At 52.0% G+C, this 16,474-nt stretch overlaps 1 long non-coding RNA gene across 1 annotated transcript; it reads left to right on the forward strand.

The window, feature by feature from the left end:
* Positions 1 to 5,177: 5,177 nt before the first annotated feature.
* Positions 5,178 to 14,613, forward strand: LOC110346694 (uncharacterized). The gene is made up of 3 exons (XR_002390897.2): positions 5,178 to 5,328; positions 7,589 to 7,754; positions 11,393 to 14,613. It is a non-coding gene; the product is annotated as an uncharacterized LOC110346694 (long non-coding RNA).
* Positions 14,614 to 16,474: the final 1,861 nt, after the last annotated feature.

A 16,474-nucleotide genomic window follows, 5' to 3' on the forward strand; every position in this document is an offset into this window, starting at 1 on the left:
GTGATGAACAACTCAGTTTGGGGGGATTTGTTACCTCACAAACTATCCTGCAGCCCAGCACGAGAGCAGCATCTAACCAACACACTGCCATTATATAGCCAAGCCAGGCTTCTTAGGTACCTACTATGGACAGCAGGAAGCACTTTCTATTGGAAGTTGTCTCCACTCATGAGATGGTTTTATCATTCTTTAGATCCCCCTTGCTGAGCACAGTCTTGACAAAGTAGGAAATGACAAATCCTCGTTTGATACAAAAAAATCAATTAAATGGTGCACTTATTTACATTGTTAAAGGGAAAAGCATAGGTCCACAAAGGTGCCTACCATCCCAAGGGAGAAATCTCAGAACTAAGCCATGGTCTCAGACCAGGGTCCTTGGCTGGACACTGTCCTCCAGCCACATCACACAAGTTTGTGTTCAGGCATCTTTCTGCGTAGACAGGACTCAGACACCCGAGCCTAACTTCTCAAGCCGCCGCTTTCCAGCTCTGTAACCTCAGGCAAGTCACACCTTGATCTTCAGGTGACCTCCAAGATGCTTCCCTTGGTATAGGAGGCCCCTCCACCTATGCCCACCTGCAAGGCCTTCTTGACTTCCTATCCCACCAAACCTAAGGCTCACCTCCTTTATGGCCTACCTATACCCAGTGAAAGGATCAGGCCCCAAGAGGCTCCGGGATTTGCTCTGTGCACCTAGCTCTTCCTGTGGCCGACACTGAGCCACCTCCAGATAACGCCAAACCCTTCTGCAGCCTTGGGTGCCCAGCAACTACCACAATGCCTGGCACCTTGCAGGTGGTCAGTAAATACTTGCTGACTTTAAATAAGCTAAACAGAATTGCCCCATTATCAGTTTATAGGCTGTTTTTAAGAAGGGTCTCAGGCCAAATCAATAAAAATAAAATTTAAAATATACACATTGGGCCGGGGATTTAGCTCAGTGGTTTCGCCACCTGCTGCGCAAGTGCAAGGACCTGAGTTCGATCCCCAGTACCAAAAAAAAACACACACACACACACACACATTGAAAATCCATCCACCTAAACAAATGTGCATGCAAACAAACATGCCAAGTACCACTCCGTGAGGCTTTGCAGACTTTTCTCCCGTTTAAGGCCTGTAATTTCCCTCTTGGCCCACACTGGCTTTGGCCTGGACTGTGTTCCCAGCCTCCTGGCAGACAGGCTGCTTGGGTTTTGGTTTAGTTCTTTTTTGTTTTTCATCAAACCTGAAACCAGCCACAGTCCTTTCTGAAACCCTTGCTCAGCTGCAGCTGCCAAGTTTTGTGTCACCTGCTCACCCTCCTGAGCCGTGTGGATCCATGTATGTGCCCAGGGGTCAAGCGACACACAGGTCAATAGAGGATTTGGACTAGGAGATGAAGGGAGGCTCAGGAGGACCCAGCCTGGGGACTGGCTATGACCCAGGCTAGACCTCTGCTCCCCCAGAGCAGACCGCATACGAGCATATATGAGGCCTGCTGCTGCTAGCATCAGAGGCAGGGACAGCAGAGGAGAAACTGAGGCATGTGAAAACAAAAAAGTAAACTAGATCGTGCTACTGACAGAGGTGGAGCTCTGTGAATCTGACTCTGGAGCAGGCAGTGGCATTTGGTTTATGAGACAGAGCTCCAGGATCAGATGCAGGGTAGGTTCGAAGGCCGGCACTGCACATCACTCACGGTCCACTCGCCTTACTTCTCTGAGTCTCCATTTGTACAAATGTATCTGAACATGTACAGACGTTTTCCTTGCAATTAACTTCTAAACAATGGCGTAAAACAAATATTTACCTCACACTTACATTGTGCTGGGTATCGCAAATAATCCAGAGAGGATTTAAAGTATACAAGAAGACGTGCAGGGGTTAGCTGCAAATACGATACCATTTTATAGGAAGCGGCAGTGTGTGCAGGTTCGAGGCAACTGTGTGCATTTGTTCAGGCAAATACGAGAGGACATGAAAAGGTGCTCATCTGAGTCTTGGAAGGGCAGGTGGGCTTCAGGCTGTGTGGGTGCTGCACACCATGTGCAAAGACCCATGGGTAATAACGATGGGGCAGACTCTAAGGCAGCCTCCTTCCTCTGCCACAGCCTCAGGAACAGTTGACACCTGTCAAGTGTTCGAGGCTAGAGTCTTTTTTATTGGTGTATGTTTGTGATCCATCATGAGTACACTTATCATGGGGAATTGTCCATATACACATCTCATCTTGATCCTTTCTTCTTCCCCTTCTTCTCCCCTCCCTCTTCCTTACCACCATCCCCAAATTCCTCTCCCGTCTCCACAATCTGTCAGTTCCTTTTATTTTGCTCTTTATGTTCTGAGTTTCTCATATAAAAGAAATATGGTGATATTTAACCTTCTGTGTCTCATTTATTTCACGCAGCGTCATGGATGCAAGATGCATCCCTTTTCCCTACAAATGATTCAAAGTTATCCTTCTTTATGGCCATTGCTTTATATACCGGGTTTTATCTATCCATTCATCTGTTGATGAATCGCAATTGTTACAGTTTTGTCTGCTGTTCACCTCTTCCTGGTGGCTTGGCTTCTTCATCAGGGGCCTTGAGTGTGAACCCAGGCTCTGAGCCCCGTGCTGGGTCACAGCTCCTCTGCCATGGGGACAGGAATGCTCTTCCCTGGGCTGCAGTGGGCACTGGAGAAGGTGTTACATGGAAAGGGGCCCAACACACAGCACATGTTTGGCAGTTTCCTTTTTCCTCCTGGTTTCGCAAGCTCATTCTTCTGATCAGATTTTAGACTTTCTGATAGCAACTAATCTCATGCTCTATGATACGTTCTGGGCCACGTGCATTTTCCAGCCAGGCTAGCCCTGGGCCTGGTGGCTTAGGATCAAACCTCCCTGGAAGGGAACAGAAGGTCACTGAGGTCAATGGTGATAGTGATATCCCTGTGAGGGTTTTGTGCACACAAAGGAAAGGACAAATTTAATTCAGAATGGAGTGACTGGCGATTGGCAGAGGCTTCATGGCAGAGGTGCTTTAACCTAATGCAGGAACCTGTACTCTAGCTCCTCAGGATCTCCCTTGGGGCTGATTCTAACTAGAAATTGCTCTCCCCTAAAGAAATACAAAGGCTCTTCCTCTGCCTTGGGCCCCTTGCCTCTCGGCAGCTCCTGCCAGACAGCCAGAGCCTCCTGGAGCCAGACCAGGCAGGCCTTCTGGGACGAGAGTTCAGAAGTCACTAAGGTCACAGGCAGGCAGGGAGGAGAGAAGCGGGGCAACTGTGCAGGCCCTCTCTGCAAACAGCTGATCAGAATCACAGCCGCAACAAACAGCATGAGAAGGGTTTGGCTGCAAAGGATTTAACATGAGGGTTGTATTTAGAGGCAAGGAAAAGGTGAGAGAAATCAGCGAGAGGTTGAGTAGCCTGAAGTAGCAACAGGGAGAAGCCCAGGCCCTTCATGGCTGAAGAGGAAGTGCAGAACTGCTTTGTAGGAGGCTGAAAGGGAAGAAAAGCACCTCCATCTTTCTGTCCATCTATGGTTGCAGGCCTGCAGGTGGCTAAGAAGGAACTGGGGGCCGGGGCGGGGGAGATGGACAGAACCCTCGCCTCTCTTCTGCGCTCCTCTCCTCTGCTGGAGCAGCCCCTTTGGCCCTAGTTAGGAGCGATGAGAAGTGAGGGGATCAGGGAGCCCAGGGGATGCCAGGCTTAGGGATCAACATCCTAGGGCTCAGAGCAGGCCGAGAGGGCAGTAAAATGTGTTGGACGGGAAGGACCACAGAAAAGAATCACAATACAGCACCTGTCCAGCATCTCTCAGAGAAAACAGAACAGCCAAGCTGAGGGGCAAGCTCTCTGCAAGAAAGACAATGCCATTTAAGGGGAAGAGGGAGCCTAGTTGACAGGCAGCTTTCCCACCCAGGCTGGAGTATTTGCATAGCATCGGGGTCCTGTGTCTGGCACATCTGCCAGAGTGCTCTGCACAGCCACAGGCATCTCATTCTTTGGCCCCTGCACAGCTTCGTGGGGTGAAGGGGTTGCTCTCCAATCCCGGCCCTGGCCCATCTGCCTTCAGTGTCACCATGAGAGAGGCAGCTATGACTCAGCTTTAATCATAAAACTAATGAGAGTTATGACCTGGTGACAAGCAGGTAAGCAGCTTGCTGAGCACACTTGGAGGGAATGAAGAAGGAAGCCCAAGCCTGCTGGCTACAGAGGCAGGCCATCACCCCCTGTGCCAGACTGTCCTCAAAGCTGCCTGGAGCCCACGGACACCTCATGGAGGGAGCAGGAGTCCTGCCATGGCTTGTGCAATACCTCCTGGTCAAAGGGTCAAAGCTTGGCTGTCTGAGGGGTCTTGCAACACCAGCCCAGCACACTCAAGTTTCCAGCCATGCTAATCGCCATGGCATCCTGACCACATCCCACTTCTTCACGCCTGGGCCTTTGCACAGGCTGTCCCCTGTGCTGGGACATCGCCTTCCTGCTGATCTCCTCAAGGCTGGACTGGCTTCACCACGGTTCAGTACTGGTCGCTCCATACCCACCCTGACATCCTGAGTCCTGCACTCATGGGCCCTTACAGTGCTCACCACGAGTCTGGCCCTTGACCATCCCCCACCCCAAGCTGCAAGCCCTGGAGGGGCTGACACCCACCTGTCTTTCTTACTCCTGCACCCCTGGAGCCCAGCCCAGTGCCCGGCACCAATATGTAAAGAAGGTATCAGACGCTGGCGCAGACTCAGCTCTGCCCACGCTGTGGTCAGTCACTTAAACCCCAGCAAATGCTGCAAGATCAGGGGCTTCTCTCAGCATGGGCACAAAGGACACCCAGGCCCAGGAGAGACTCCCAGGGTCTGGCTCCGAGCTAGGTCCACATACACATGTGTGAGCTGATGACCAAAGAAGGTGTTCCAGGCCCTGGCCCTGAGTCCAGCCCCAAAGAAGCCACTGTGGGGCTTCTCACAGGGACTGGCTGATGACAAGGGGAGCCTGGCAGGGCCAGGGCCCCGCTGTGTGTGAAGAGACAAGCCCTGCCTTGGAAAGACTTGCGTGTGGGACTGTTGCTTGTTTCCTGGCTCTGGGGCCTTGGGTGAGGTGTCTAAGCGTCTAAGCCTCAGTTTTCTCTGTGGAATGGAATAGTAATAGGCCTGCCCTGCCGTGTGGGAGAATGAATGCCACGTGGGCAGTGCTCAGGGCAGGGCGTGGCTTGGGATGAGGATCAGCAGTGCCAGCGCTTCCTGGTCATGCTGTCCTGTCTGGCAGAGGGCAGTGGAATTGCTACCAAGTCGGGTAGCAGAGGAGACCAGAAAGAGGAAAGGGGGAGTTCTGAGCAGGATCTTGAAGACCAGCCTTCCAGAGGTGAGGGGAAAGGCAGGTGGTGTTCCTCCTGGGAGTGAGGGCTGTCAGCCAGTAGGCCAGGGGGCTGTGGGCAGGCAGGAGAGCCCAGGTGGGGCCCAGCATGGAGGGGCCTTGCATCAGGGGGCAGTGAGCAAATCCAGAAACCATGTCAGGCCCAGCTTCCTCTCTGGTGCAGTGTCCTGTCTTGCCGCCCCCAAGCCTGGTGGACTCGCCCATGGGATTCTGTGAATGCCTGCAGTGGGCATAGTCATCCAGGTGTGTGTGAAGGTGATGTATAAGGCCAGAGAGGAGGCTAAGTCTTCATGCCCCTGGAGGCCTCCTCCTGCCCCCACAAGGGCTGCCTGAGCCCACCCCTCCCCACATTGTCCCTCACAAGTGGAAAGGTTGGAATCAACCCCTCCCCTTTTATTTGTTACTGGGGATCAAACCCAGGGCCTTTGCACAGAGCTACATTCTCAGCCCTTTTTTATTTTGAGACAGGTTCCCTCTGAGTCACCAAGTTGCCCAGACTAGGCTTGAATTTATGATCCTCCTGCCTCAGCCTCCCAGAGTGCTGGGATTACAGGCATGTGCCACCTAACCCCACTCAAACTCTCTTGTTATAATGCTGTATTCTGTGCAGACACTCTGGGGCGGAGATGGCAGGGAAGAGGAGGAAGAGAATGGAAAAGCTCAGCATCAGATCCCAGCTGATCGGGCTGCCCTGTTCAGGGAAGGTCCAGGACTAGTAATTCTGTCTCCTTGCCCCTGGCCTTGCCCACTTTGGCAGGAAGTGCTTCAGGGGCCTGCACTGGGCATCTCAGAGCCCCAAGTCAGAGCCCAGGGCACACTGTTCACAGGGGGCTGGGCTTGGAGAGGGGCGAGACCCTGTGCAGCCCGCTCCCCCTGGGAAGTGCCGGGCCCCTCCTGTGTGCAACCTGACAATGCCCCTGCTATGCCAAACCACTTCTGCACACTGCCCTGTCCTGGAGTCCCCAAAGGAGCCAGGGACAGGACCAGCAGAAACTGCCTCGGGGCAGCTCTTACAGCCGCTCTGCGGGCTGCTGCCAGAATTCCCTTTTTAAAAAACGTATTGATGCATATTAATTGTACAGAATAGTGGGTGTCTTTGTGGCACTTTAATGCACCCATGTAGCATATTTTTGATCATACCTATTCCCCCATTACCCTTCCTTCCCCCCCTTCCTCTTTCCTGTCTTCCTCCTACTTCCATGTCTTATTTTACCCATATTTCTCAAATGAGAAGTGTTATTTGGCCATAAAGAAGAACAAAATCATGTCATGTGCAGGACAATGGGTGGAACCAGAGATCATCCCTGAAGAGAACTAAACCAGACTCAGAAAGGCAAGGATTGCATAGGAGTCCTTTTTAAAAAGCTAAAGCTGAGTGACTGTGTCCAGTGTCAAAGTGGGGACCCACGGGCAGGTGTCCCTGATGCCCTGTCAGCCTCCCACATTCCACTGTGGCCCCTGGAAGAGCAGTCCAGTGACTCAGCCACCTGGCGACTTGAAACTCTGCTGACTCCACTCACTTAGTACCATGCTGAGCCTACTGTGATCACTACACATGTGACCCTGTGCTGGCTGTGTGATCTCACGCACAGTGTGTGGCATCTCATGCTACAGAGCCCTCTTGACCCCGATTCTCCCTGCCCCATTGTCAGCCTCCTGTCTTATCCCTCTCCCCCCCCTTCTCTCTCTTTATAACTGTTGTTCACAAGAGTAGCATCATCTTCATGTTCTTCATCTTCCATCGTCAAGATAATAAACCCACAGCTTCCCCTACCAGGTGCAACGGTGTGCAGACACTCACTGTCTTGTAAGCACTGTTCTCCTAGCAGCGCTGTTGTTCCTTCCTCCCTCCTTTCCACCTCATGTGACAGCCGAGCTCAGAGGGGACCCCGTCCTCCAGGCAGGCCCTGCACACTATGCCTGCTGTCTACTTCCTGTCTCCCCTCTTTCCTCTCTAGAGGCCTTAGGGGTTGTTGACCTCTTAATCATCATGGTGCAAATAACACTCAGCAACATATTGGAGCAGAGAAGGAATCAGTGCCTCCTGCCAGGCCACCCAACTCCTCTATCCAAACCTGGTCCTTTCAGCACCCATCAAGGAGGGCCCGGCCCCAAGGAGCGAGAGTCCATGGGAGTCTCCTGTTGGTCCGAGTGCAGACCTCCAGTGGAGAGTGAGAGGGAGGCAGTGTCCTAGGAGCTCTGGGTCATCAGTGTCTGCTCTTTTGTTCTCTGCAACCACTCTGCACAGGAGATTCTGTTGGCCCACTAGCATAATGGATGGGAAGCAGGGCACCAAGGGGCGATGCCTGCCCGGATCTTGCAGCTGCTGAGCAGGGAGATGAAATGCCTGCTGGACCTGGGATCTGGGGCCTCCAGAGACCCATATGCTCAACTCCTCTGATGCACCGCCTCAGGTTTGTCAAGCTCTTCTTGTGTACCATGCACAATGGAGCTCTCTTCTCTCTATGATACTTATTCATTCCTAGCAAAACTGAGATGTCCTACTGGTCACCTTGCCTTAGAGATCAGGATGGGCCCCATGGACTAAGGCCTCAATTGAAAGAAGGAGCTTCCAGAGCAAAAGGCAAACATAGCTTGAACCATCATCCAAAGCTTAACTGAGGAAAAGGGAAGGAAGGAAGAACAAAGGATAAGAGCAAGGACAGAAAGATTTCCAAGAAGTGGAACAGAACATTTCATAGAGGAGGTGGGGCTGGAGGGGCACTGAAATTACAGATTCATCCTTCGTGCCTTCTAGCCTGGATCCCGCCTCGGCTCTCCCAGTGACCTGACATAAACCCCACACCAGCCAGCAGTGCGCTCTTCAGACGTCCCGACTGCTCCTCTCTCTCGCCAATCATATTTAACACGTGTTTATCAATAACACTCGTCTAGAATCATGCCCACATTCTGCCATCAGTCTATAGTGAAAGAGAGAGTGGTAGAGATTACCCTCTTATCTTGGATACAATCAAACATATATAGTTTAGCATAAAAGTACATATAAATAAAATTGCTACCTGCCCCACTAAGTCATGGAGCACCTGAGTTCTCTCACCTGGCCAGCTTCTCAGGAGAGGACGGTGAGTTCAGAGAGACCACACTCAGGCAGGAGTGGCCTGGTGGGGAGCCCCTGTCTGGAGACAGTTGGGGTGGTCGTAACGGTGCACATGGGAAGTGCACTGTGCTCTGGCATCTGGCGAATGGAGGCCAGAGAGGCTGCTAAACATCCAAAAATGTACGAAGACCTGAGCCCCAATGCACACAGTGCTCAGGTTGAAAGCCCCAGCCCAGTCCTTAAGCTTGGACTAGAATTAGATGCGTGCATGTTGCCTGGGGCCAGGCAACCTGAGTCTGCGTCAGCGCTACACTACCTGGCAATGTGTACAAGTTACTAGCCTCTGACCTCCAGGTTTCTGGCACTGAAAGGGTTAATAACACCACGGCAAGGGGGACAGTAGCATTAAACAGGAGCCCTATAGTGTGAGGGCTGAAGGGTCCCTCCATACCCAGCATCTCTGTAGCCACCCCAGAGTGCCTGGGAAGGGAAAGTCAAAGGCCATTAAGATACAGGGCCACTGAGGCATGCTAAATGCTGAGGATCTGCCTCCGTGGGTTGAGACAGTTCCAAAACCTTGGTCAGATTTCACAAAAATTATAAATGTGTCCAGGAAAAGCTTCCCTCCAAATACCCTGGGATGTTCTCCCAAGCTTGTGTCACTGTGGACCCTTCCGCAGACTGCAGTCTCTGTGGAGCCAGGGGCAGCGTCCTTTCCTGTGTGCTGGCTGTCCCACCCCTGGCTCTGCACTCTCCTGCATGCAGTGCACTCAGAAGTGTGTGCTGGTGCAACGTGTGGTCTGGGAAGTGAGCTGTGTGCAGCCTCTCATGCATTCTGCAGCTGAGGCCCAGGGGATGGAAGTGACTTGTTCACAGCCTCTGAGCTGGCAAGCAGCAGAACAAGGCCTGCAGCTGCCCTGATCTCTTCCTCCCTCCTTCCCATTATCTCCCCAAGAAGACTGGAGAGCATGGCCCTTGGGGGACTCCGCATCCTACCGGTGTCCTAAAGAGCAAACATGGAATGCCTTGGCAGTTCCCCGTGGGGAACCGTGAGCACAGTCGGGGGGTCACCCTTGCAGGCTTCGCCACAGCCCCACATGGATGCTCAGCACCAGCTTACCCTCCCTCCTGGTACTGACTCAGTGAAGACTGAAAATGCTTTGCAAATGAGCAGCAGTCTCAGAAGGAGAAACCAGTTAGGATGTCCAGCCCTGGCTCACAAAATGGGGTAGCCCCTCTTAGTCTGTCCACTCACCATCCACGGGCGGGTGGTCATCCACCAGGCTGTGACACATACTGTTCCTGGGATGCTGGATACCACTGTTAGTGTCATCATTGTGCCTCAGTACTATGTAAAATGACGCATCGCGAAGTCTCCCTCCATGGTGGTCATGACCATTTGAAGTGAATAGATGGAAAGAGCAGAGCCCGACACATAACTGGTGCCATGGAACTGCAGGTCTTATGCCACTGAGCTGGGCACTGGAGACACACCTCCCTGACTCGGAGGCCCCTCTACCGTGTGCTCTTCCAGTATGATGGGTGTGTTCCATGCCCAGCGGACACCTGCAGACCCCATGCCTGCTCATCTGCCCAAGACCCCAATGTTTGCCTCTAAGACTTGGTAATTTCTATCATTGTCACACACACACACACACACACACACACACACTCGCCCGTCCACGGAGCCCACATCCTCCTCCCTCTCTCACTCTGTTTCTTTGTTCCTCTTTACAGCCAAGCTCCTCCACACAGCCTCTCCTCCCTCTGTCCTTGGAGTTCCCTTGCTCAGGCTTTTGCCCACCACCCCACCTCCGAAACTGCTCTTGTTGAAGTGACAGTGACTCCTTACCTAAGTCCAATGGTCGAGTCTCAGTCTCGATGCTGAAGAACAAGGTGGCAGCATTTGACACCATGCTCTCTCCCTCCTCCGTGAAGCCCCTTCTGTCCTCGCTTTCAGGACAACAGTCCCTCGGTCCCCTCCTAACTCATCGACTGCTGCTCAGTCTCCTTGGCTGGCTCGTCCCAATGTTCCCAACCCTAGCCCTGAAGAACCCTCCTTCTGGTCCGCTCTCCTCTGGGTGCTCAAGGGGCTCCTGGCAGAGGAATCACTTACAGACCATGGATGCCTATGGCCGTGTCCACTTCGGCTCTCCTGCCTGCTCAGCACCTGGGTATGGCCCCCATCACACATCTCGATTTACTACACTGAAACAGTTCCCTGACTCCTGCTTCACCCAGCACTCCACATTCCTCTTCTTGCTGACTTTCCCTTCTCAGCGAGTGGTGGCTCAATCTTTCCATTTGCTGAGGTTCAGAATCTTGGAGTCATTCTTTGCTCCCACACTTTTCACACCCCTTTCCTATCTGTCAGCAAACACAATTGGTTCTCTTGTGGACACACTCAGCATTGACCACTTCCTGCCATCTCTGCCACCAAGTTGGATTTGCTTTACCCACACCTGGATTACTGCTACATCTGCACATCAGGGCCCTGCTTCTGGCTCGATCTCCCTTCACTATTCTCTACAGTCCCCAGGAAAAAATCCCTCTTAAACATGAATCAGATCAAGTCACTTCTTGTGTTCCAAAACCTTCCTCGGCTCCCATCACAATCAGAATCATAAAAGCTGAGGTCACCACAAGGGCCCCTCTGTTCCTGGGAGGTGGGACCCTCATTTCCACTTCCTGTCACACCTCTGCTCCAGACCACATGCCCAGAAAGGCCCTTCCTGGTTGTTCTTTAATGGCACACCTTGCCCCACAGGTTCTGCTTCACTCTGCTGCTTCTTTTCCCCATCTTCACCCAGATCCTGACACACTTGGCATTTTTCTCAGTCACACACACACACACACACACACACACACACACTGTGCCACAGGACTCACCGGAATTCGTGCTTACTGTCAATGGGTGGGTGGGATGGGTTTGCTTCCAGCAACCCGCTGCATAGTCAAGTAACAAGGGAATGGTTTTTTGTTGCCCTTGTCTAGCCATCATGAAGGAAACTGCCTCTTCCCCATGTGTGCCTCCCTGGGTGCCCAGCGGAGAGCCTTCGCCAGCCTCCCATGTGTGCACAAAGAAGTGAAGTGAAAAAGGAGCAAATGAAGGGTCCTGTGGTCACAGCAGTTGGTCTGGGCTGCACAAACCACTTCTTCCAGGAAGTGCTGTGCTTCACGTCCCTCTCAGCAATGATGGCCTTCTAAGTCACGCCACTATGTGGACCGAGGCCGCACAGGTGTGGCCTCTCACACTCACCATGGGCTCTGCCCTGCCCACATCCACTGTGCTTTCCCTTGATCAGCTAATCACTGCAGTCTACCAGGCTCTCCATTGCCAGCCTCAGCCACCACGTGCCCAGGGAGGAAACGGAGGGGCGCACTGGACTCTTCTGTGGTAAATGCTCCCTCCTTCTCTCCTCGATTTCCACAGGACTGTCCTTACTCCAGACTTCTCCTGAAAGAATGTCTACTCTCAGGCACAGCGTGGCCTGCTTTCTTCACCCCAACATGGCAGGCGGTGGGAGCAACACATGGAATTGCTCTTCTTATAGCTGCTATCTCCTCAGTAAGATGGGAAGCAAGGTCTTGAGCTGGAAGTGACCATGAGGAAGGAGTTGTTGGAGTTTTGAAGGAACTCCAAAGGGAGAAGTTTGAAATCATTAGGATTGGGGAGTGAACACAGAAGAAATAACACGGTGGCTTGCCAGGTGACAGTTAGTGTGCAACTGTCTTCTCAGGCTATGGTCACACACAGGTGTGGTGGCAGAGTAGGTGAAGGGTCATCTTTAATTAGGGCTGGGTTTGCCAGCACTGTAATGACTCAGATGAGAAATCCCATGCCATGGAGCAACAAGAGGAAAAGACATGAGTGCTAGACAGGGTGGCATGGAAGCCCAGTGGCCCTGAGGGCCTAACTTTGCTGGCAAGAGTCTGATGATAGATTTGACATCGGGACTGTCCCAGAACACCTCTTCCAGAAAGCGCCCTGCCCCACCTCTGGTGACGTGGGTTAGTCACTCTCTCCTGTGGTTCCCAGCACCGTGCTCACCTCTGCCCTATTTTAGTGCTTGATTTACTTGCGTATCTTCCTACCGAACAGTGAGCATATGGAGGAAGGACTAGGTCTTATATCGCTTGTATCAGACATAAGAAAGCCCACAAAGCAATAGGACACATTGCATTAATAGAACCCAGACCGGGTTCTGTGATCATCATAAGTCCTCGTATTTTTATAGCAATTTACAGGATCATTTTCACTTCTGTGGTCTTGTTTTAACCTTTCAACAGCCCTGCAAAATAGCAAATCATTCATTCGTTCACTCACTTATCTAAGACACTTGATGTGTTAGGAACTAATTTAGGCACTGGAATATAGGAAAAGAGAACAAAAACCGCTCACCTCTTGGAGCTTAGGTTTCTGCAGAAGGTACTGCTGTGCCTGTGTACAGACGGGCAGGCTGAGGTTAGCTCAGAGGGGCTAAGCCACATGGCCAAGGTCAAAGGCTTCTGGGTCAGAGAGTTCAAATTTGGGCACAGGGCTGGTTCGAGGAGCGTGTGTTTCCCCACAACAGCTACCTTGCAGATCATGGGCTCAACTATGAGGTATCTTTCTTTTTTCTTTTTTTCTCCTGACTTAACAACAAATAAAAGAGGAGTTGGCAGAGATCCACACCCTGGAACTACCTTGGAATTCCTCCCCTTGTCTGATGAATGTGTTTCACAAAGATGTGAGAAATACCTGCCAGGTCTCCTCTTGCTGAGCCAAGAAGACAGAAGCCACCCAGCGCTGTGAGCACAGCGTCTGCTTGTGTGCAAACCCACAGGCATTTTTAGCAACTTTGGGGAACATAAAGAAAGCTGTTGGTTTTGTTTGCACATATTTTTCGCCTCTGCAAAAAGCTCTGCACCAAGTGGCAGCCCAAGAGCTGCCTTTCATTTGATCTTAAGACTCGCAGCGTCTCTACAGTAATGAGGGCTCCAGGTGACCTCGCTTGGAATGTGGGTCTGGTCACAAAGGCCCCCCCTCCCAGGGTGGCGGTGGGGACTGAAGGTGAGCCTCCTGTGGGAGTGCCAGCCTGCAGGAAGAACTGTAGCCAGATGCGGGCAGCCCTGGAAGCAGGGGACTTCCTCAGGGCCTCTGTAGAGCCGCAGGTCAGTAGCCTAATCTGCTCACCCCTACAGCCTGAGCTTCCTCCTCAGCCGGGGTATTAGTGCATGTCCCAGAGGACCATGTGCATGTTAGCAACAGTGCGTGTGTGTGTGTGTGTGTGTGTGTGTGTGTGTGTGTGTGTGTGTGGTGTCTAACACAAAACCTGCATACAATGAGTGTCCAGTAAGTGGCACAAGATGTCATCACCATCACCACCACCACTGCTGTTAGGAATCAGCAATTCGAGGTTGTTGTTAGGACCCAGGATTATAGAGATTTAAGATACACCAAGCATTATGCCCCAGGTTACACTGTGCCCCCCATACCCAGAAGTATTCAGCGTGGCCAACTGCTTGAAAATTCAGAAGAACTGGGTAAGGCACAAGAGGAAGGGATTGAGCCTCCCCACCCAGTAGTTAGCTCAGGTTTGAGCAAGAACATGTAGTTCTTGTAGATTTCCTAGGTGACAGACCTTCACCTTCACCTGCTGGCTCCACATGCAGACTTACCAGGCCGGTATCATTATTATCTACATTGCATGAATTAGGAGACTGATAGTCATTGCATAACCTGACCAAGGTCAGACAGACAGCAGTGGTGGAGGACCAGAACCCACAACTGTCTGCCTTCTGAGCCCACTCACAACCTCTGCCTGGCACTACCAGGAAGGGCTCTGGTTTGAGGTTTCCTCTTCTTCTGACCTACTTGGGTCCCTGGCCCTCTGGTGTCTGATGCCACATACCAACAGGAAGAGCAAGGCTGCTCTCTCTAGAGACCTCTGTGTTGGACCTGCAAGGCCAGTGGTGGCATTTAGGGCTGTCTGTGTTTTCCTTTGCCCCATAATGGCAGGCACTGAAAGTCAAAAGGGAGGCAGACATTGCCGTTCATGATTATCCTTCCTAGCCAGGAACACCCCTCTGTGGTCAGATGTCACCTGCTGCTGCTAAGAGGAGCTGGGTGAGGGGCTCCCTGCCTTGTTACTGGGACTGAGGAGATGCTAGGTTCCACCTCTGCCTCTACTCTTCAGCTGCTTTCTCTAGGGTTTCACAACTGGTCTCCCAGCAGCCCAGCCCTAGGCACAGTCCCATAGCCCAGAGAGGGGAGAAGGCTGCCCACATTCACCCGCCATTTACCAAGCAGCCTGGGCTACCATATCTCATCCCTGGGGCCTCAATCTTTCTATAGTGCGATGTCAGACAATGATGGAGCTCAAATTCCAAGGGAGGCATTTATAAGCCAGTATCAGTTTTGATATCGAGCAGCTCAACAGTGCAGCAAGTACAAGCTCCATCTCTAAAGTGAGAGTGACTTGTGTGAACGTCAGCTCTGCTACCAGCGTGGTGACTGTGTGTGAGTTGCACACTGTCTGCAAGCCCGGGGTGGAGGAGCTGATCCCACAGTGAGGTGAGGACAGGAAGATACAACTCATGGAGAGCCCCCCGCCCGCCTCTCCACTAACTCAAGTGGGCACTGAAAGGGACACTGCATAATGTTTTATTCACTACTCATGCCAAAGCTCTACGGTGGGAGTCCACAACCAGGACACTCAGTCTCTCATGACTGATGAAACAAACACAGCCTTCACTGTCTGAGGAACTCAAGTCATTGGCCGAGACCAGAACCAACTGGGTCAGCCCAGTGTCCTCGGGGTGTCACATTGATTCCCACCACTGGCTTTTGCATGTGCTCTTCCCTCCACCTGGAATTTCTTCTTCCTTCCTCCTTTCTCACCCTGTACTGGGCACTGAGCACAGCATGGGCCCGTGCGAGGCTCACCCACACACCTCTCCCCCTGGGGACAAGGCAGTGCCACAGGCAGGGTGGGAGCTGCAGAGGCGCTGCCCACCAGCTGCCTGGCAGGAGCCTGCTCTCCTCCCCAGACTCCAACTCAGTTTGTGACCAGAATCATGGAAAGAATTAAGTTCACAAACTGGGGTACCACTGTTCAAGTTTGTGGAATTGATAAAGGGTTCAGATTGGGATCAGTGGATTTCTCCCTGCGAACAGTCCTACAGAAGGCATAAACACTTAGCTGCCTTGCCTCCTGGCTTTTAGTGTGTGCCTCAGCAAGGACGAGGAATTGGAATTATAAGCATTTTCTTTCTTTTCTTCCTCTTTTCTTTTTCTCTACTATTTTCTTCTCTTCTTTTTTATTTTATTTAGCAATGGAATCTTTTCATCACCTAACAAGTGCCAAATACGGAATGCAAAGAAAGTGTGCACATCCCTGAGATGGGCAGCGTTTGAGGTTTCCACCCTGCTCCCCACTGCCAGGGCCGAGTCGGCCTGCAGTTACCACATCTTGGATGCCCAAGCTCACCAGGACCAGGCACCACAACCAGTGATGGCTGTAAACATCCACAGAGTCTCAACACATGCCAGGACCACAGGCCCTTTACAGCGTCGTCTCCTTTGTTCTTCTACTCCCTTCCACCTCTTTCTCTGAGCCACAAATTCTTCCTTTTCAAATTATAAATAATCTCATATCGCTGATAGGTACCTTAAGTTCTTTGGGGGAACAAGTTAGAGTTATAAATAGATCCCAGTGGAAATGCAGTGTTTGTCCAATCCTCCCAACAAACCTGTGGGGCTGGTTTCAGTAATTCTGTTTCATAACTGAACTGAGAGGAAAGGTTGCCCAAGACCATTCCGGGAGATGGGTGAGGACAATCGTTGCTCCCACCCAGCAGGCTCTCGCCGTGCCCCAGTGCCATACGCACTAACGGGTGCACACTTACTCACTGGTCTAATCCCTGTAAAGGTCTGCAACCCGGATACTGTTGTCTCTGCTGCGTTACAGGTGAACTTGGGCAGGATCCCAGAGGCGAAGTCACCCACGCAGGGCCACGTGACCAACACACGCCCAATCACTCTGACGGAGTCAATGTGAGTGACAGGAGAGCCTACGTGTGGAGCCGCTGTGG

The sequence above is a fragment of the Heterocephalus glaber genome, unplaced genomic scaffold (assembly GCF_053883595.1).
Source record: "Heterocephalus glaber isolate CG9 unplaced genomic scaffold, H.glaber_assembly_v1.0 deba00001447, whole genome shotgun sequence".
NCBI classification, from domain to species: Eukaryota; Metazoa; Chordata; class Mammalia; order Rodentia; family Bathyergidae; genus Heterocephalus; species Heterocephalus glaber.